Source organism: Lissotriton vulgaris, chromosome 1_2 (genome assembly GCF_964263255.1).
Source record: "Lissotriton vulgaris chromosome 1_2, aLisVul1.2, whole genome shotgun sequence".
NCBI lineage: Eukaryota > Metazoa > Chordata > Amphibia > Caudata > Salamandridae > Lissotriton > Lissotriton vulgaris.
Genome location: NC_141686.1, coordinates 175,772,106 through 175,794,464, shown reverse-complemented (window position 1 = coordinate 175,794,464; position 22,359 = coordinate 175,772,106).

Here is a 22,359-nt window from a genome sequence, read left to right as displayed (position 1 = left end):
GAGTTTATCTGGCAGCTCATGGTGAGGGAGGAGTCTAGGATGATGCAGAGGTTTCATGTGTGATCTGTAGGGGTGGTTGGGCTACCGAGGTGGAAGGCCACCACGTGTTGTCACATGCGGAGGTGGAGGGTCTGAGGATGAGGACCTCAAACTTCTCTGAGTTGAGCTTTAGGAAGCTATCTTTCATCTAGTCTGCAACGTCTTTCATTCCTTCCTGGAAGCAGAGTCTGGTGTCTTCTGGGTTCTTCATGAAGGAAAAGATGGGTTGGGTGTCGTTAGCATTGGATACTATGCTATGCCCATGCTGTTTGACGATGGCGGCAAAGGGGGCCAAGTAGATGTTGAGAAGCGTGGGGCTGAGCGATGATCCTTGAGGTACTCCGCAGTTGATCTCTGTGGGTTCGGAGAGGAAGTCTGATCCTCTGGGTTCTGCCAGAGAGAAAGGATTGAATCCAGTTGAGGGTGGTTCCTTGTATTCCCCCGTCATGAAGTCTGGCTGCAAGAGTGCGATGTAAGACGGTGTTGAAGGCTGCGGGCGGAAAGGTCTAGCAGGACGAGGGCCACAGTGTGTCCCTGGTCGAGTAGCATGCGGTTGTCATCAGTGGGGGTGTGGAGGTTGGTCTTGGTGCTGTGGTTACTGTGGGATCCAGACTGGGCGGGGTCTAGTATGGAGTTCTCTTTGATGAAGGCGGTCAGCTGGGCATTTACGATTCTCTCTGTGACTTTGGCTGTGAAGGGGAGGAGGAGAGATTGACTGGTAGTTTTTCAGGTCCATTGGGTCGGTCGTGGGTTTCTTGAGGAGGAATTTAACCTCCGCCCGCTTCCAGTCATCAGGGACGGTGCCGGACTTGAAGGAAACGTTGATGGTCCATCCTAGTTTGTGTGCGACGGCGGCAGCAGCCCTGTGGTAGATGTGCAGTGGGCAGGGGTCCGTTGGGGCTCCTGAGTGGGTGATTTTCATGGTTTTGGTGATGTGTTCGGCGATGGTGGGATTCCAGGTCATGACGTTGGCTTGTTCACGGCAGTGGGGAGAATGGTGGAGTCCGGCGTGTGTTCACTGAAGTTGTCTTAGAGGGCATTTATCTTCAGTAGGAGCTGAGCTTGTCGCAGAGTTCCTGGGGCGGTGTGACGTCTGTGGCTTCGTTGGGGGGTTTGGTGAAATGCTGTATGACGTTGAACTGTTCTTTGGCATTGGTTGCGTTGGTGTGGATGATGATCCTGATGAAGGTCTGTTTGGTGTCTCTTAAACTCTGATGGTATTCCTTCAGGGCACTGTTATGGTTGCTCAGGACTTCAGTGGTTTTCCGGCTTTGTCAGGTTTTCTTGAGGCGTCTGCAGGAGCATCTGGCTTCTTGTAGTTCTGTGTTGAACCAAGTGGCCTTCAGGGGACGTTATTTGGCAGGGTGGTGGAGGGGTACGAGCTTGTCGACGCAGCAGGAGATCCAGTGGTGATATTCTTTGGCTGTGGAGTTGGTATTGGTCGTGGCACAGGGGGTTCTAGGAGAAGGGTGGTGTTGAGGTGATCCTCTGTGATCTTGCTCCAGTTCTTTCATAGCAGGAGCAGGATAGGCTTACGTGTGGTGGTGGTGTTGAAGGTTAAGTGTACGCAGTGGTGGTCCGTAAAGAGGGGCTCGGTGGTGTGGCTGAAGCAGATGTTGGTCGCTCCTGCAAAGATGGGGTTGAGGGTGTGACCTGCTCTGTTTGTGGGGGTGTTGATGAGCTGCTTCAGGTTGGCGAGGTTGCCAAGGAGGGTGGTGGAGTCGGGGTCGCTTTGGTTGTTGAAGTGAAAGTTCAGGTCCCCGAGTAGGATGTAGTCCATGGAGGTGACGGCATGGGGTGCGATGAGCTCGGCGATGGTAGTTGCGGCCTGGGTGCGAGGTGCCGGGGGTCGGTAGGCGATGGTGCAGCGAAGCATGGTCCTGGGGCTGGTCTGGATCTGGAATTGGAGGTGTTCTGTGTTGGAGTGGGGGTCGTTCGTGCTGGAGGTGGAGAGTCGGAGGGATGTCTTGTGTGCGATGGCGAGTCCTCTTCCTGGGCAGTGGGGGGCGGTCGTTCATCTGATCTTGCAACTGCAGGGGATGGGGTTGGCGATGTCAGGCCCGGAGGTGGCGTTGGTTCAGGTTTCCGTGCATAAGATGATAAATATATGAAGGGTTGGATCAGGGAGTTTTTTTATAACAATATGGGTAGTGTCCCCATGGAATGATTTGGGATGCCTTTAAAGCATCAGTGAGAAGTGAAACACTGCAAATAGCCTGAGCAAACCAAAAAAGAGACAGATTAAACATCTCTATCAAAAGCTTGCCCGACGGGAAATTGAACTCATTTGTACTGTGATTAGCGGAGGTGTTGTTTCTATAATCATGAGTTCTATTAATATAAACAAAGCCTGTCTGATTGATTTTAATACTGAGAGGATGGCTGGGAAGTATCTAGCTAAAAGGCAGGACTGCTATGAATATAGTGAGACTGTGGGCAGATTATTAGCAATTAGGGCCAGACAACAGGTGGTAGATGGACACATTGAGAAGGCTAGGAATATGAGGGGGGAAGTTGTCACTGATTCTGGCGAGATCAGGGAGGCTTTTAGGGAGTTCTATGAAGATCTTTACTCGGATCCACCCCATGATGGTTATTCACCAAATAAGGAACTGTTAGAATTTGACCCAATTGGAAGGGTCCCCCAGGAGGAGGGTTACCGGTTTGGGTTAGAGATAACACAGGGGGAGCTATATAGTGCTCTCCATGCCCTTCCATCAGGCATAGCGACGGGAACTGATTGTATTCCCATAGAATTTTATAAAATCTTTTTTGAAGAGACATTTCATGCTTTGCTTGGCTTATTTCAGGAGATTAGGGAAGGGGCTATACCACCTTTCTCTTTGGGTGTCGCTAATATTATTTTCTTTAAGAAGGGCAAAGATCCTATGAATCTGGGCTCATATAGACCTATTACATTGTTAGTGACGCCAAATTATACTCAAAGATCTTTGCCTTGCGCCTGAACTCTGTGATGCATCACCTTGTCTAGGTTTGCCAGCATGGATTTATACAAAGGAAGGGAACTGTAGATCATGTCAAGAGGGTAATTGCGATCTTTGATGCCACCAAGGTCCTCACAAAACCTATGGGGGTAGCTTTCTTGGATATCGAGAAGGTTTTTGACATCGTTATTTTTCTCACCACGCCACCCCAGCTCAGACATGGACATATGCAAATCAGTCTTGACCCTGTGCCTCATGGGAACAGTCCAGCCCGAACTGCCAAGCTATGTCTTCCCTGGACCTGAATCAAGCATCCTATGACTGGTTTCTGGCTATCAGCCGTCATCAGCCAGGATAACTTGACTCCAGTGGCATAGTGAGCACGGGACCCACGTCTGGGCATACCCTTCCCATATAGGGTGAACAGCAAAACACACAAGATGATGGATGGAATGTTGCTCAATGGCAAACCATTCACCCCCAGACACAGATCCGAGTTTAATCCATTGTTATTTTGCTCACCACGCCACCCCAATTCAGACATGGCCATATGCAAATCAATTTTGACCCTGTGCCTCATGGGAACAGTTCAGCCCGAACTGCCAAGCCATGTCTTCCCTGAACCGGAATCAAGCATCCTATGACTGGTTTCTGGCTATCAGCCGTCATCAGCCAGGATAGCTTGACTCCAGTGGCATAGTGAGCACGGGACCCACGTCTGGGCATACCCTTCCTACATAGGGATAACAGCAAAAAACACAAGATGATGGATGGAATGTTGCTCAATGGCAAACCATTCATCCCCCAGTCACAGATCTGGGTTTAATCCATTGTTATTTTACTCACCATGCCAACCCGGTTCACACATGGCCATATGCAAATCAGTCTTAACCTTGTGCCTCATGGGAACAGTCCAGCCCGAAATGCCAGGCCATGTCTTCCCTGAACGGGAATCAAGCATCCTAGGACAGGATTCTGGCTATCAGCCATCTTCAGCCAGGCAGTTCGGGCAGTTCGGGCTGGACTGTTCCCATGGGGCACAGGGTCAAGACTGATTTGCATATGGCTGGGTTCAAACTGGAATTGCATGGTGAGCAAAAAACGATGGATTTAGGCCCAGATCTCTGTACTGGGGTGAATGTATGACATTGTTCTGCATTCTGTCCATCAACTGTTGTTTTTGCATTTGTCACCCCGAGTGGGACGGGTATGCTCAGTTGTGAGTCCTGTGCTCTCCATGCCACTGGAATCAAGCTATCCTCATCCTATACTGCTGAAAAGATTGAGGAATCCAGGGCAAGGTCCTTAAATGGATAGGCTCGTTCCTATCGGACCGAAAACAACAGTTCCACACCCCTCCCTTTACTTCCACAGACAGGCCACTGAAATGGGGTGTCCCTCAGGGCTCGTCGTTAAGCCATCTCCTATTTAATGTGTATTTTTCCCCACAAGCTGAAATGATTTCTCGCTCGGGCATTAAAACAACGTCTTATACCGATGACATTCAGCTGCTTTTTACTTTTGATGAGCCATTTTCCTTCACTTTTAACCCCCTTAAATCCTGCCTTAGAAATATTGCCAAATGGATGGATCTGTATTTTCTCAGATTGAATGCAGGAAAAACTGAAGTGCTTTTTTTTAATCAGCCATTACAATTAAACTCTAATTTATGGTGGCCGGAAGACTTGAGCCAAGCCCCCATCCCGAAGGACTCAGTTAGAAATCTGGGAGTTCAATGGGACCATCAACTATCCTTCGGGAGTCAGGTCCAAACTGTTTCTGCAGCATGTTTTTCTAAGATTAAAGTCCTGAAAAAACGTATAAACTACCTGCCTTGTGTTAACAGGAAAACAATAGTTCACACGCTTATAATCTCTCACCTGGACTACGCGAACGGACTTTATCTGGGATTATCCACAGGCCTATGCCATAAACTCCAGATGGTTCAAAATGCCACCGCTCGCTTGATCGGCAGCCTTTCACGCAGGCACCATATCTCTCCAAATCTTCGTGAATTGCATTGGCTACCCGTAGTTAAGAGAATTGATTTTAAAGCCATGACATTAGCTTATCGTACTACAAAGGGCAATGGCTCCGCCCACCTAAGATCTATCCTCCGCCCCACCAAACTCCTACTGGTAACCCCCAAATTTAAAAAAGTCCATTCAGGAGGCAAAACTTTTGAGGTATGCGCCGCCAAAAGATGGAACAAACTGCCTCTTAATCTGCGTATGAGTATATCAGAACCTGCATTCCGTCGTTCCTTGAAAACATTTTTATTCTTTTGTCTGTGGAGATCATTTTCTAATCAATCAGCGCCGGGACAGCCCGTTGGTCTAGCTGCGCGCTTTATAAAATACACAATAATAATAATAATAATAATCCTGGCTGATGAGGGCTGAAAGCCCGAAACCGATCCTACGATGCTTGTTTCCAGTCCAGGGAGGACCTTGCTTGGCAGTTCGGGCTGGACTGTTCCCATGGGGCACAGGGTCAAGACTGATTTGCATATGGCTGGGTTCAAACTGGAATGGCATGGTGAGCAAAACAACGATGGATTTAGGCCCAGATCTCTGTACTGGGGTGAATGTATGGCATTGTTCTGCATTCTGTCCATTAACTGTTGTTTTTTAATTTGTCACCCCGAGGGGTGACAAATGCTCAGACGTGAGTCCCATGCTTTCCATGCCACTGGAATCAAGCTATCCTGGCTGATGAGGGCTGAAAGCCCGAAACCGGAACCAGGATGCTTGTTTCCAGTCGAGGGAGAACCTGGCTTGACAGTTCGGGCTGGACTGTTCCCATGGGGCACAGGGTCAAGACTGATTTGCATATGGCTGGGTTCAAACTGGAATGACATGGTGATCACGAAAACAATGGATTTAGGCCAGGATCTCTGTACTGGGGTGAATGTATGACATTGTTCTGCATTCTGTCCATCAACTGTTGTTTTTGCATTTGTCACCCCAAGTGGGACGGGTATGCTCAGTTGTGAGTCCGGTGCTCTCCATGCCACTGGAATCAAGCTATCCTCATCCTATACTGCTGAAAAGATTGAGGAATCCAGGGCAAGGTCCATAAATGGATAGGCTCGTTCCTATCGGACCGAAAACAACAGTTCCACACCCCTCCCTTTACTTCCACAGCCAGGCCACTGAAATGGGGTGTCCCTCAGGGCTCGTCGTTAAGCCATCTCCTATTTATTGTGTATTTTTCCCCACTAGCTGAAATGATTTCTCGCTCGGGCATTAAAACAACGTCTTATGCCGATGACATTCAGCTGCTTTTTACTTTTGATGCGCCATTTTCCTTCACTTTTAACCCCCTTAAATCCTGCCTTAGAAATATTGCCAAATGGATGGATCTGTATTTTCTCAGATTGAATGCAGGAAAAACTGAAGTGCTTTTTTTTAATCAGCCATTACAATTAAACTCTAATTTATGGTGGCCGGAAGACTTGAGCCAAGCCCCCATCTCGAAGGACTCAGTTAGAAATCTGGGAGTTCAGTGGGACCATCAACTATCCTTCGGGAGTCAGGTCCAAACTGTTTCTGCAGCATGTTTTTCTAAGATTTAAGTCCTGAAAAAACGTATAAACTACCTGCCTTGTGTTAACAGGAAAACAATAGTTCACGCGCTTATAATCTCTCACCTGGACTACGCGAACGGACTTTATCTGGGATTATCCACAGGCCTATGCCATAAACTCCAGATGGTTCAAAATGCCACCGCTCGCTTGATCTGCAGCCTTTCACGCAGGCAGCATATCTCTCCAAATCTTTGTGAATTGCATTGGCTACCCGTAATTAAGAGAATTGATTTTAAAGCCATGACATTAGCTTATCGTACTACAAAGGGCAATGGCTCCGCCCACCTAAGATCTATCCTCCGCCCCACCAAACTCCTACTAGTAACCCCCAAATTTAAAAAAGTCCATTCAGGAGGCAAAACTTTTGAGGTATGCGCCGCCAGAAGATGGAATAAACTGCCTCTTAATCTGCGTATGAGTATATCAGAACCTGCATTCCGTCGTTCCTTGAAAACATTTTTATTCTGCCTGTAGGCTTTTGTCTGTGGAGATCATTTTCTAATCAATCAGCGCCGGGACAGCCCGTTGGTCTAGCTGTGCGCTTTATAAAATACACAATAATAATAATAATAATAATCCTGGCTGATGAGGGCTGAAAGCTCGAAACCGATCCTAGGATGCTTGTTTCCAGTCTAGTGCTTGGCAGTTCGGGCTGGACTGTTCCCATGGGGCACAGGGTCAAGACTGATTTGCATATGGCTGGGTTCAAACTGGAATGGCATGGTGAGCAAAAAAACGATGGATTTAGGCCCAGATCTCTGTACTGGGGTGAATGTATGGCATTGTTCTGCATTCTGTCCATTAACTGTTGTTTTTTAATTTGTCACCCCGAGGGGGACGGCTATGCTCAGACGTGAGTCCCATGCTCTCCATGCCACTGGAATCAAGCTATCCTGGCTGATGAGGGCTGAAAGCCCGAAACCGGTCCTAGGATGCTTGTTTCCAGTCGAGGGAGAACCTGGCTTGACAGTTCGGGCTGGACTGTTCCCATGGGGCACAGGGTCAAGATGATTTGCATATGGCTGGGTTCAAACTGGAATGACATGGTGATCACGAAAACAATGGATTTAGGCCCAGATCTCTGTACTGGGGTGAATGTATGAGATTGTTCTGCATTCTGTCCATCAACTGTTGTTTTTGCATTTGTCACCCAGAGAGGGATGGGTATGCTCAGATGTGAGTCCTGTGCTCTCCATGCCACTGGAATCAAGATATCCTGGCTGATAAGGGCTTAAAGCCCAAAACCGGTCCTAGGATACTTGTTTCCAGTCCAGGGAAGACCTGGCTTGGCAGTTCAGGCTGGACTGTTCCCATGGGGCACAGGGTCAAGACTGATTTGGATATGGCTGGGTTCAAATTGGAATGCCATGGTGAGTAAAAAAACAACAGATTTAGAACCCAGATCTCAGTACTGGGGTGAATGTATGACACTGTTCTTTATTCTGTCCATCAACTGTTGTTTTTGCTTTTATTGAACATGGACAAAAAGAACATACCTATACGACAAACAAAGGTTGAGGATGGTGATACCATGTGAAGGGGATGAGACAACCAACAACTCTGCAGGATTGACAAAAGGGGAGGGAAATCAAACCACATGAAAAAAGATTACTTATAACATCTTGATGAAACATTGGGTGCACTTAAAAGAAAAAGACGTAAAAATAACGGGATAATAATGTCTACAAGAGGACCAGCAGGAAATCATCAATTTGTCATGAAACAGAAAAAAATTGTCAACCAAGCCACTGAAAGAACATATTAAATATTAGCAAGTTTAGACTTATCAATTGCCTCCCCTCTACAATTGGCAATAAATGTTTGTAATAGAAGAGGATCCTCATAGATAGTAGTCTTGTTATTATAGGTTACTTAAAATAGAGACAGATGGAATAAACCAAATCATGTATTGAGCGAGCGAAGAGAGTGTCTAAATTCTGGAAATCGTTTCCGTCTGACTCCTGTGGACTTGGCAAAATGTTGTGCGAAAAATAAGGTGAAACCAGACCTTGAAATGCGACTTTCAGCTTTGGCCGCCTGAAGAACTTTAAGAAGATCTAAGTATTCCAAAAAATAAAAAATTACTTCTCTATGTTTCTGTGAAGTGGACACTGACCGAGGAAAATGTCATAGTCCATGAGCTCTTTGTATATTTAATAGAGGCAAAGATGGTAAATTCAAAAACTTTAGAAGAGAAGTCTGGAAGAAAGCTGTAGGATTCGAACCTTCCACTACCACAGTCACATGCAACCATTTTTCATCTAAATGTTTTAATTTATATTGGAGAGGGATGATCCTTTTTGGCGCGTTTAAGGGTTGAGGCATTAGTTGTTGTAGTAAGTTGTAAGACATTTCAGCGTCACAAGTAAAGTGAGTTCTGGCAGTCCTCTCCAGTGTCCTTTATATTTTCCAAAACAGAAAAACGATTGGAAGAGACCACATTGGAAATAGTCTTATTAATGGTGGATTTATTTGAGCCCAATGTCCAATTTCTGTCCAGCCCATATGATAGTGAGCAATGGGGCAGATATGAATCTGCAACACTAAAGAAAAAGGCAGGTAAACAATACTAATTTCAATTACAAAAAGTCTTTGGGCCAGATTTGAATGTCTGGCGGAAAGCCTCCGAACAGCTGTCAGAGGTTTTCCGCCCGACATCCAGGGTTTCCATCCGAACACTGAATTACAATGACGGCGGTCGGAAGGGAACCCGTGGGGGGATAACGCTTCTCTTCCGATAGGCTCACAGAGCCCATTGGAAGAGAGCGGAATTGTAATACCTTTAATGATGGCGGACCCAGCCTTGGCTCCGCCATCGGGATTACAATGTTGGTTTCCAACAGCCATTCCATGTCGGCCTTTCCGACATCGAAAGGCTGTCAGAAACCCACATTGGTGTACCCTGGAAGGACCCCATCCCCCCAGGCCCTCTGCTATGGGACATGGGGCACCTATGGTGCTCCCATCAACATCCCTGCACGTGTGGCAGTCACCGCAGAGTGCCTGCCATACAGTGCAGGGACGTTTACAAACATGCATTTTATAATGGAAGCTTGTGCTGTGGGCCTATTCCTCCCGCTTCACAACCCCCATTGTAAAAATGCATGATTGAGGCTGCCCTATGGGCAGTTGCATCATAATACCGCGTTCGGAACCACTGACGATCTTAATCAGGCCCTTTGTGTGCAATTATGTAAATATAACAATGCACAAGGTATTGAAACTGAGGTAAATAGCAACGAAGATGGCAAAAAAAGCTGTATATTATTGGAGGGTAAATTTAAATAATGAGTGCAGCTTATTTTCGGCACATCAACTGCCAAATTGAAGAAATGCCATTAAAAAACATTGGAAATTCTTCTAAATATACCATTGAAGTACCATTAAAATATCACTGAAATAACATTGAAAGTCATTTGAAAATCATTGAAAAATCAGTGAAGATGGAGCAGACAGTAGTACTGCTAAGAAAAAATCTATAGCAGCTTAATTATATGCTCATTGTGAAAAAAAAGGCAGCCAAAGCCACTGGTCAACAGGAGTACCGTGCACTGAGGAGAATTCCTTAGAAGTTTGCAAAGTCCACAAAATGGCAGGCGCCACTTACTTTTCGGTGCACTCACCGCATTCCTGTAAAACCAGGGAGAAGAAACAGGAAACCGAAATCTTCACTGGTTCAGGTGTTCACCTGAGGGAATTCGAAGAGCCAGCATGAAAATAGTCGGATTAAAGGAAACACGGCTTGTTTCCCTGTCACATCGTCAAAGTGCTCCGAAGAAGGTGGCCATCTATGTTGGTGCCAAAGCCACGCCCAAACACACACAAGACATAAACCTGGCAAATTATTTTCAAGTAAAATAGTTAAAAAGAATCCTTGATAGGAAGAGTCTTGCATTGAGCCAGCCAGAGAGCGCACGTATGAAAAAATGTTTGCCCTGCTAAAAAGCATTACACCTGGGAATGATTACAGATTACAGAGTCCCTAGCTGCCCCAATAACAGCCTTTGTCAATAACGTCCTAAAGAAAGCTGAAACACTTCAACCAGCCTATTCACCATAATGTCTCAACAAAGGACTCTTTTGGCTCTCAGAAGTCCTAGAGAAAGTACTGTCCAGCTCTAATCCTACCTCTAAGAACATTACATCCTAGATAAAACATGAATATGGTTTCTGCCCCAAACATTGAAAAGAATAGATAATAATCAATGTCTCAGAGAATGTGCTAAAAGTGTCAGCTCAATAGTCCCTAAGTGTGCTAATCTTCATGGGAAACAACCTTTACAACGCAACTTTTACAACGCACTACCATTACAACGAAACCTTTACAACGCAACATCCATTACAACGCATGCCATTACAACACAACCATTACAATGCATGGCATTACAACGCATACCACTACAACGCATGTCATTGCAACGCAGTCATTACAACGCATACCATTACAACGCATACCATTAAAATGCATAGTACCCTTATACTATCCAACACTTACCCTACTGTTGCACCCCCTAGAGTTAGAATAGTAAATGTTACCCCTACACTATCCAATACTTACCATACATGCAATGTAATGGTATGCGTTGTAATGGTATGTGTTGTAAAGGTAGTATGCGTTGTAATGGAATGCGTTGTAAAGGTAGTTTTTAAACATTCATTGTAATGGCATGCGTTGTAATGGAATGCGTTGTAATGGTATGCATTGAAAGCTAGAGGAATCCCAAGGAAGTCTTAATGGTATAAAGATCAAGGGTAGGAGAGATGCGCTGTCTGTCAGTTGATTGAAGTGCTGGTGAAGAGCTTTGTTAATCTGCTTCACACTTCTACATTTTCTGAAGAAACTATTGGTGTCTAGCATCTGAATGAGAGAGTGCTGGTCACATACAGCTTATGTGTGGGCACAGAATGAATAATAATGACTAATACAAATGCTAAGGCACCCATTACCTTTAGAACTTCCATTAGTTAAAAATCTCATAATCTGGGGGCGTGGCTTGCGCGCCGCTTCAGTATGGCGGGTCGCGCTTGAGCTCCGAGGCGAGTTTAGCCCGGTGAGCTATTTTCTCCGTTTCCTAGCTGCCCCTAGTGGCGGAAAAGGCAGACCACAGCGGCGGAACATGCAGGGAACTGCTTGACGGAGGTTTCCTGCTATTTTGGGCACCGGCTGCTTCATTTATATTTCGACCTCCTGAGACGACCTTCTCTCCTCACGGACGGCCGCCATTTTACCGCTCTTGACACTGTCACAGTTTCTCCTCAGAAGCGCAGCTGTGGCTACATTCTTACAGTTTGAAGTGGATTTCCAGGTCGTTTCGTCTATGATGCCTGCAAGTGGTAACAGTTATTACTTTTTTTTTGTTATTTTCTTGCTGCTTGGCTGGAATTAAGCTGTCCACGCGCTGTTTCTTTCAGTGCAGTTCTCTCATGTAGGTGTAGGTCTTTTTTTTTTTTCTACGATCTCATTACAGTGCTCCCCTGCTCTATTGTAGCTATTTGATATTTTGCTACATGCCTGCCCTGCATATTAGTCCGCCGATATTAATAAAGTAGCGCCCATTGAGCTCAGTCTACTATATCTTTTTTGATACAGGCTGCGCAGCTTTCCCTCCTCTTAAGTGGTTATATACTTTCTTTTGGAGACTGTTCCTTCATGGCTGCAAATATGGGTCGCACCTTGACCAACAAAGACTCCAAAGATACTGGAACGTCGCTAAAAAGACCTAAGTCAGGGTCTCCTACACCTGAGTCTTCTCAGTCAGACACCACTTCCACATTGGACACAATTCTGGCGCGCCTCAATGAAGTGCATGATATTGCGCAGTCAACGAAAACTAACACGGATTTATTACAAGTGGAGATGTCTGCTATCAGGAGTGACTTTAAAGCCCTCTCTCTGCGTGTTTCTGCTACTGAATCACGAATCAGTGGTGCTGAAGATGGTATACAAAAACAATCCAGATCCCTCAACCACTTAGAGCGTTCAATGGCGGCTTTGCGCAGAGACCTCACTGAGCAGGAGGACCGTAATCGTAGATCTAACCTACGTATTTTTGGCCTGCCGGAAGATTCAGAGAAATCATCTTCCTCTATGATAGAGTTCCTTTCCCATTGGATTCCAGATACCTTACAAATCTCATTCACCAGAGACTTTGAGATAGAAAGAGCACACCGTGTTCCAACGTTTCGATCCAAGACGGCAACCCAGCCAAGAGCAATCATTTTTAAGCCATTGCGGCATCAACATACTGAACTGATTCTCTCTCATATGCGGAAAATTAAACAAGTCATCTGGGATGGACACCGGATCTCAATTTCTCAGGACTTTGCCAGAGACACGGTTATAAGGAGGAAAGGCTTCTTAAATCTTCGGAAACGTCTTTCTGAGATGGGTATTCCTTTTTCATTTTCTGGTCCATCGAAGTTCCGCATTACTTATAAAGGACGTTCCAGAATTTTCGATGAGCCGGCTGACCTAGCTACGTTCCTGGACAACCAACTGGAGATAGAGATGGAGATTCAGAAAGCGACCTCGCAGCCCACCGGTGCTTCGGGCACTTGAACTGTCTCCTTTCCTTTATTGATATATTTTTCCGTATGCCTGGTGCTTTGTTCTCTCTTGTTCTGCTTATCGGTTGTTCTTCTCTTTCAAGTCTGTTAATGGTATTTTTCTATTCTTCATATTCATCTCTGTTCTAGTCGTCTTTCTTGCATTTCTATTTTTACTTGTTCGTTCTTTCTATAGTTCTCCTCCTACAGGTATTTCCAAACACATTTGTTTTTCTTTTCTCTTTTCATAGTTTCTTCTCACTCTCCTTTTTTTTATTCCGGTCCCTGTTTTTTTCCTTGTTTTGCTCTCTTCTTTTATTTATCATGCCTTTTTGTTTGGGTCCCTGTCTCTCATCTTCTCTGAAGTTTCTTACCCGCATTCTCGTTAATCTATTTTCTTATCTATTGTCCTTCTTTGTTCATCTATGTATTTCTTCAACATTTGTACTCCTCTTTATATTACTAGTCATTTTCTCTCTTTCTTTATATTCCTACTCTCCTGTTTTACTATAATTCTTCTCCCTTCCTTCTCTACTTTCTTTCTTTTGTGTCTCAGCTTCATACTTTAGCCATATACAGTTATAGCTTGTTCCTTAAGTATGTCATTCTTTTTTAGGTATGCATTTCTACCTTACATTTATCTCCTGTTTCGGATTTACCTCATATAATTAGTGTATTAGTAATATTTTCTTAATAGTGTTTATTATACATATATCTCTCGCTAAGGTTTTGATATGTTCATTTGGGTGCACTAATCTCGTCATTATTGCTTTTCATATTTGATATATATGATATCTTTTCTACTTTTCTTTTTCTCTATCTATATAACTTGCTATTTTCTATCAGTTCTTTTCTCATACATCACTTTTTTTTTTCTTTTCTTGCTTCTGTCATTCATCCTCAGAGTATAGTCATTTACAGTTATTGCTTGTTCCTTATTATGTTGTTAGCTTTTTAAATCTGTATTGTATTCGCTTCGCAGTTATCTACTGTTTAGACTTTATCTCTCATACTCACGCGGTTTCTTATTTTTTCTACTAATGTTGCTTATTTTAGATATTTCTCTCGCTAGATTGTTTTATTCTATGCTACAGTGTAGTATTCTTTTCATTATCAGTTTTTATTATTTCCAGTATAATGATGTTCTGCGATATTATCTGTTCCTTGTTAACAGTTCCGATATTCCTGCTATCGGCCAAGGTATTTTAGTGATGGGCTACTGTTTTTACCCACTTATGCTCCTAGTACGGGTCCTTTGCTCGCCTCTTCCACGTTCTCCCTTGCATGATGTTGGTCTTTTTTAGGCCTCCCCTCCTGCTCTCTTTCTCTCCTCTTTCTCCTCTCTTTTCATCTCTTCTTTCTCTTCCTTTCTCTTGGTCCTCCCACATGGATGCTCCCCCAGTGTTTCTTTTCCTTAATGGTTGTTCCCTTGTATTTCTGACGTTGGTTCTTTTTCTACTATCAGTCTCGTCTTCTCTTTACCCCTCTTCTTATACATGTCGGGTTTAAATGTGCTATCCCTTAATGTTAAGGGCTTGAATCACCCGGTGAAGAGGTCGAAGATTTTGGATTACTGTAAGTCTCTCTCTGCAGATTTGGTTCTTTTTCAAGAGTCCAAGGTCGCTAATAGAGAAGCGTTGTTTTTGAAGAAAGATTGGGTTTCGGATGTTTCCTGTTCTGATGCCTCTGGCAAACGGAATGGGGTTGTCACTTTAGTTTCGAGAAAATCTGGCTTATCAATACTCTCTTCCGATCATGATTCTGATGGTCGGTGGTTGTTATCTAAATTATCGGATGGTCAGCACGATTTATATGTTATGAATATCTATGCCCCGAATGTAGATGATCCGGCTTTTTGGAAATCCGTTACCAAAAAATTACATGACACTCCACACGCTGGTAATCTTATTGTTGGTGGCGATTTTAATTTACCAATGGACCCTCTCTTAGACAGAAATTCCTCGTTTCAGTTTCGCCCTCCTAAATCCCACAAACAAATGCTTAACATGTGTTCCATCTCTCATCTTCACGATATCTGGCGTCTCCATAATCCCACTGGCTGTGATTTTTCTTTCTTCTCTTCGCCTCACTCCTCCTTTTCTCGTATTGATTATCTCCTCGTTCATTCTTCTCTTGTTTCATCGTCTACCTCTCCGCTTATTCACCCTATTTTGGTCTCTGATCATGCTGCGGTCACTTTTACGCTTTCATCCTTTGCCCCTAAATCACGCGCGCGTTCATGGAGGTTGAACACTGAAGTCTTGTATGACCCTCCTCAGGTTGCTGAATTTTCTAAGGCTATAGATACTTTTTTCCGTGAAAACGAGGGATCTGTCTCTTCCCCAATCGTCTTGTGGGACTCCTTTAAATGTACTTTCCGGGGTCAGGTCATTAAATGTATGTCTAGACGTAATTCAGCTATTAAGAAGGAGCTCACAGATCTGTCAACTGAAATCAAAACTCTGGAAGCTTCCTTCAGGCATTCTAAGGATCCGATCTGCTTACAACACATTAAACTACTAAAATACAAATACAATACCATTGTCACCAAGAGGGCTCATATTGGTATCCAAGCACAAAAGTCCAAGAAGTTGCTATTAAAGAATCGGGCTGGCAAACTTCTAGCGGCTACATTAAAATTTCAAGATTTCTCGTTTAAGTCTTCGCAGATCTCTTCTATTACGGACCACACCGGCTCTAAACGATTCCAAACAGGGGAAATACTTGAAGTGTTTCGTGACTTTTATAATAAATTATATACCCCTTCTAACCAATCCTCTTTTGACCACTGTCGTGATTTTTTAAAATCGGTTCCGATTCAATCGGTCTCTGAGGAGGATCGTTCCTTTCTAAATAAACCTATTTTCCCCGAAGAAATAGTGTCTGCGATTAAGGCTACTCGTTCTGGGAAGGCTCCGGGCCCTGATGGCTATCCAATATTATTTTATAAAACTTTTCTCCCTTCGCTAGTCCCTAAGTTACAATCGGTCTTTGATTCTTTTGTTAAAGATGGATCTGTCTCTGGCACGGCTGCTGAAGCCACCATAGTTGTACTCCCGAAAGAGGGAAAAGACCATTCGGACCCTAAAAACTTCCGACCTATTTCTCTCCTTAACATGGAAGCAAAGATTTTTGCTAAAATCCTGGCTAAAAGATTAGAATCCTTTATTCCCCATCTTGTACATCCCTCCCAAACAGGTTTTGTAAAAGGACGTCTTGCAAGGGACAATATACGCACATTCTGCCATATTATTGGTGCTGCCAAAAGGTCTCAGCTTCCTGCAGCGGCCTTGGCCCTTGATGCGGAAAAGGCCTTCGACAAGGTCTCTTGGCCTTTCCTTCGCGCTGTCTTATACGCGCATAACCTCGGAGACTCCTTCATTAATATGGTTATGTCTTTATATTCCCAACCTAAAGCTAACATTAGAGTCAATGGTGCTACGTCTTCGTTTTTTGATCTTCGCCAAGGCACGAGACAGGGCTGTCCCTTATCCCCACTCTTATTTCTATTATCTATTGATCCTCTTCTTCGTTTGATTGACCTACACCCTAATATTAAAGGTTTTTCTTTTGGTTCTCACTGTCTCAAAACTGCCGCATACGCGGACGATGTTCTTATTTTCTCGGATGATATCGCCTTGGCCATCCCTGCTATTTCCGACACCATTTCCTTGTTTTCAACGGTCTCGGGCTATACCCTAAATAAAGATAAGACGGAGATGTTTCCTCTGAATGCCTATTGTTTTCCTGCTCATATGGGCTCGGCTGGCTTTAAGTGGCAGTCTAATCATCTGAAGTACCTTGGAATTTATTTCTGTTCTACTCTTCATGCCACCGTCACTTATAATGAATCTCAGACTCTCCTCAAAGTGCGTCGTCTTTTGGATTCGTGGTCTCCAAAACATATTTCTTGGTGGGGTCGCTTACAAACTCTAAAAATGATGATCACGCCGATTATTAACTTTGTTTCCTCCATGCTTCCGCTTAAATTATCTGATTCCTTTTTTCGAGAAATTGATGGTCTGACTTCTAAATTCCTGTGGAATAACAAACGAGCTCGATTAGCGTATAAATTCTTGCGTCGACCTCCTGATATGGGAGGGTGTAACTTTCCTGATTGGGAGAAATACCAAATTGCCTTCTTGGCCTCTCAGGGAGCTTTTTGGTTTTCTCCTCCAACTCGTCATGTTCCCTCTTGGCTACTCATTGAACAGGAATTGGCTTCTCCTCTACCTATTGCCTCTTTCTGTACTACATCTACGTTACATATTCTGTTTTCCCGTTCTATCATTATTGATACCATTACTGCGATCAAGAAATTAGATAGGAAGGTGGCTATTCCCCTACATAAAACTAGGTGGTCATCTATTTGGAGAAACTCCAAAATTAAGCTTAATATTTCTCCCACTCTCATGTCATACTGGGCGGAAAAGGGAATCTCTCTTGTTCAGCATCTGTACAGTGACTCCGGTGATCCATTACCTTTCTCTTCCTTGGCTCTCAAACACTCTTTAACAAATCTTGACTTTTATACCTTTCTTAAAATCAAAGTAGCTGTTTCTAAAGTCCGTCTTCACCCCTCCTCCTCCACCATCTCTCTTTTCCGCATTTGGCTCAAATCTGGTCATGTTGCCTCCAAAATATATAAATTTCTGTCATCTGCCTCGCTTCCCGCACAGACGGTTGCGCAACAAAAATGGTCACGCCATTTTGATCACAACATCACGGACCAAATTTCGTCCGAAGCTTGGCAATCTATTGGTAAATTAGCTCTCCGTAATAAAATAGCTCCTTCCTTAATGCAATCTAAGTTTTTCTCGATCAATCTCCTCCATTGGACGCCTGTGCGTCTTCATTCGCTCAACCTTAAAGATGATGATCTCTGTTGGAGCTGCGGTTTGGTGGCGGGTGATTTTCCTCATATGTTTTATCATTGCTCCTTACTTAAATCTTTTTGGGACCTCATTCAGAAACACTTATCTCTTATTTTTAACATTGACCTCCAACTTTCCTTTCCTTTAATTTTACTAGGTCCCTTGGCTGCTCCTATTCCTCTCCCTTTAGACCCGTTGGAATTACAGTTACTAGATCTTCTCTTGACTGTAGCGGTAAAAATCATTCTTATGGAATGGAAATCCTTTGCGTCTGTCTCTTATCATACGTGGTGGGCGTGGGTTTCCTTTTTACGCAGTGCTCACACCTCGGTTGATCAAGCACACCTTTCGCCTTCCATTTCTAAAGGGGTCTGGACAGCCTTGGACGATTATATGGAGTTGTCCTCGAAAGGGTTGGTCCCTCAGTTCCCTTTTGATTTGTCTGTCTAATTGTTGTCTATTTTTTCTTGTTCTACACTGGGCCAGTCCTGTGGGAATCATTCTTCTTCTTCTTATTTCCTCTTTCCTGTCCTCTCTTCCCTTTCGTCTTTCTTTTGCTTCTTTCTCTTCTTTCCTCCTTTCTTTCTTTTCTTCTGCTACCTCCCTTGTCCCCATCCTTAAATCAGAAGGTGATACATTTGTTTAGCGAATGCTAATGGTCGAGTACATGTTTGTATTTTTCTCTTGTGTCAAAATGTATCACTTATATTGTATTTGGTTTTATTATTGATATCATTATCTCTCTTAATAAAATCTTCTTGAAATCAAAAAAAAATCTCATAATCTAACTTGACTCCTCCACTTCTTCATTGATGTATGCCCTCCAGTATAGAACTCCAAATTACTTTTGAAACTTACTGCAACTCTTAGGAGAGTCAAACACCCCGCTAATTATTGAACAAGCCATTGTTTGCTATTAATAAGCAATTTTTAAATATTGGGCAAAAGAGGAAAAAGGCTGACCTCAGGGATACCCTTAACAGTTTAAACCTAGAACTGCAGATCCTTCAGCCCACACACATCAAATGCCATACCTTGGATCAAATCTGGACCACCAAAGCCTCTTTGGGAAAGTAAACAATTGCCCCTGATGTATGGTCTGATCACCATTTGATCAAATTCTTGTTATTAGATCTGACCTTTTAAGAACTCCCAAACCATCCTGGCTGTCTTTCCATGAACTTGTCACAAGTTGACCTAAAGTCTTTTTGCAATCAGTTGGAAAATGTCAGTCCAATAACTAAGGAAGACATAGACAGCTATGACAGAGCAATCACGGAATGACTAGCTTAGGTCAGAAATACTATGCTCCCCTCCATAAAGCTAAACAGATGAGATGTCATGGCACCATTAAGTGGTACTCAGAAGAGCTGAAAACAGCCAAACTGGAACTTCGGCATATTGAACTCAAATGACCAAATAAATATTCTCTTGATCGTGAGGCAACCTTCGTTAGACTACTCAAAGAGCAAAAATGGCTGATCAGGTATGCCAAAGTTTCCCTTTTCACCAAACAAAATTCTGGATTCATCTAACAAATCAAAAGAGATATTAAAAATTGTCTCAAAGCTTTCAAATCTAGATTCGATTGCACTACCTATCATGCCCTCCCAATACATATGCGACTTCCTTAATTCCTTTTTATTAACAAAATTAAGGCCATTATGGAGTGTATCCCTTTCAGCCCTCTGTGCAACACTACACCACTTGGTGATAAGAAGAGATTCACTCTGCTGTCCTTTGCTGAGATCAGCAAGGAGGGCTTAATGGACCTACTAATAAAAGTTAAATTGGGCTCCCCTAACTGCAGCTGCCCCCTGAATGTACTAAGAACTGTGTTTACACTCTTTCCTGTCAAGGGCTCTCCCTTTTTAATCTGTACAGGATAATTCACACTTCCCAGATCCCTTTCAAGCGGACGTTCAACTTGTTCACTCTACAGAAGCAATTCTCCTTTCAGTTGTGGATGATATGTGGAAAAAGACTGAATGAGGCTCTACTCAAGCTCTTGTCCTCTTCGATCTCTCAGCAGCCTTTGACGTGGTTGACCATGATCTTTTGGTTGACCATGTGAAGGTTGCGGGACTGCAGGACTCAGCAATTCACTGGATTGACTCTTTATTAAAAGACAGATCACAATCGGTCAGATTTCTTCTAAATTACACGTGCATTGCGGGCAGTCTCAAGGTTCTTGTCTCTTGCCACACCTTTTCTATACTACTATTATAAAGAGAGAACACAAACCTTTGAGCCAGGTAAACTCGAAAAGTAGACCACCAATCAAAACACCCAAGACATCTTTGAAAACCTCAGGGCAAGCAGAAGGACATAGGCTATTAAAAATAAAAAATATACGTTGTTTAAAAAAATTTGAAAGAAAAATAAAGTAGTTCCTTGCAAGTAGCGCCGGCCGCGATGTCTGCGTGATGACATCATTTGCGTGCACTTACCTGAACCAACATCAGTCCTGGCCGCATTCTGCGGGAAACCACGTGGCTGAGACCCGCGTCAGGCATTTCCTTTCCTGGCCTCGCAGCACGCTGCAGACCTCCAGCCGGAGCAGGAGAGAGACACGCAAGGGGCCCCGCCTTGGCTGATCTTGGGCTGTGGGGTGTTGAAGAGGTGGCACCTGGCTGCAGACAAGCGTGCTGGGGAGGGCCGGAGCGAGACTGCAGTCAGACTTGGTGGGGTGGCACCTACCGCTGCAGACGAGGGGACTTGCAGCCACCTGACTAGGCAGACATAACAGCGTGGGCCCCTGGAGCTGCAGGTAAGCCTGCTGGGAGTGCCGGAGAATCTGGGGCGCCTGGCTCCAGCATGCACGGCAAGGCTGGGTGCAGTGTTGGGCCTCGTACTCTGACGGTCCTCGTGGCAGCATGGGTCCGTACTGGCCAAGCAGACAGTGTAGCGGGGTGGCTTTGCTCACTCCCCATCTCTGCTGCACAGGCCTCCGGTGTGTGACACAACAACAACTTGCACACAAAGATTCTCTGCCGGCAAAGACCCTGTGCAGCCTTACACGCCATTAACCCACTGTGGAATGTAACGTCATTGATAATAAAGCAGTTTACTTTAATTTATGTGATTGGATTAGCCATTCGTGGGGGGAGTGTCACTGGCAGAGGCAGGGTTCTTGCGTCACCCAGGCCCATGCACGAGTAGGTGGTCCAGTCCACGTTTTCTCTTTGCATTTTAGGACATGTAATAGTCCAATTTTACAACGAGATCGCTAGGGCTACAATTCTGATAATGCAGGAACTGGGTGAACAGCTCGCACCTGGACCTAGGACATTTTAGAACGACCAGTTGGTAAAATTAAATTAAAGACAAAGTTGGCTAATATTGCCATTGTATCGCTGCATTGCTCCAGATACTCGGCAGACAGTTTGTGCTTTCTATTTCTAAATCGCTTTTATCTGGGTGTCTTATTCCAGTGAGTTCATTTGAAAAACATTTCTCCAGAAAATGCCGAAGGGCACATGTTTGTAAAGGCAAGTCCCATGAATGGATATATAGCACGGCAGATATTTTTTCCTTCCTTACTCATTTTCATACATGGAAGTCTGCGACAGCGACTCTGGAGAACAATTAATTTTGGGGGGGAAATACAGCAAATGCATGGGTAAGGGGGTCCATCGAAGTTCACTTTATTAAACTGTGTTCTTTACATGTTAGATTTCATTACTGAGACTTTTAGAATTCAATTTGTGTATTGTTTAGCAGTACCAATCAATGTCTGGCACATTATGTCAAATTCCTTCCCTTCCGTATTAGAGCCCCCCTTAATGACTTTAGAGACATTTGGCCATAAGTATAATGTCACCTGGAGGGTTGGGATCTGTAAATAGAAGGCAGAAAGCTGGGCAGAAGTGTCCACGTGCACAATGCAGCACCCTTGGCCATGGTGGTTGTGCTTTGCAGGGCTGACAGCATGGAATGTGTGTGGTGGCGCTGTGGCTGGCAAATGCATTTCCTTCCGTGGTGACAGAAAACAAATGCTTTGTTCTGTTTTGCCCTTTGCGTCTAATGTATGTAACCCCCAACCAATGTTATGTTTGTTCACAACTTTCAAAAAACCTGCAAGTTCCAGAACAAGTAACTTGCGCAAACGTGTAGCCCTCTTGGGCGGCCGATAAAGTGTTAACTGCTGATGAAAGCGCCTCTTAGCGCTCGCAGGTGTGAAGGTCGCTATCGGAATTAGTACCCGCTTAGAAAAGAAACTGGTGGAGTCTCCGAGTGAAAAGAAATGGTTTCCCATCAGTCTTGATGTTACGCATTTCAACCTTCAAATAGCCAAAGTGTTACAGTAGACCTCAGAGTCACCTGCAGATGATTGGTGATCGACACACAGATTGACCCCCCTTGG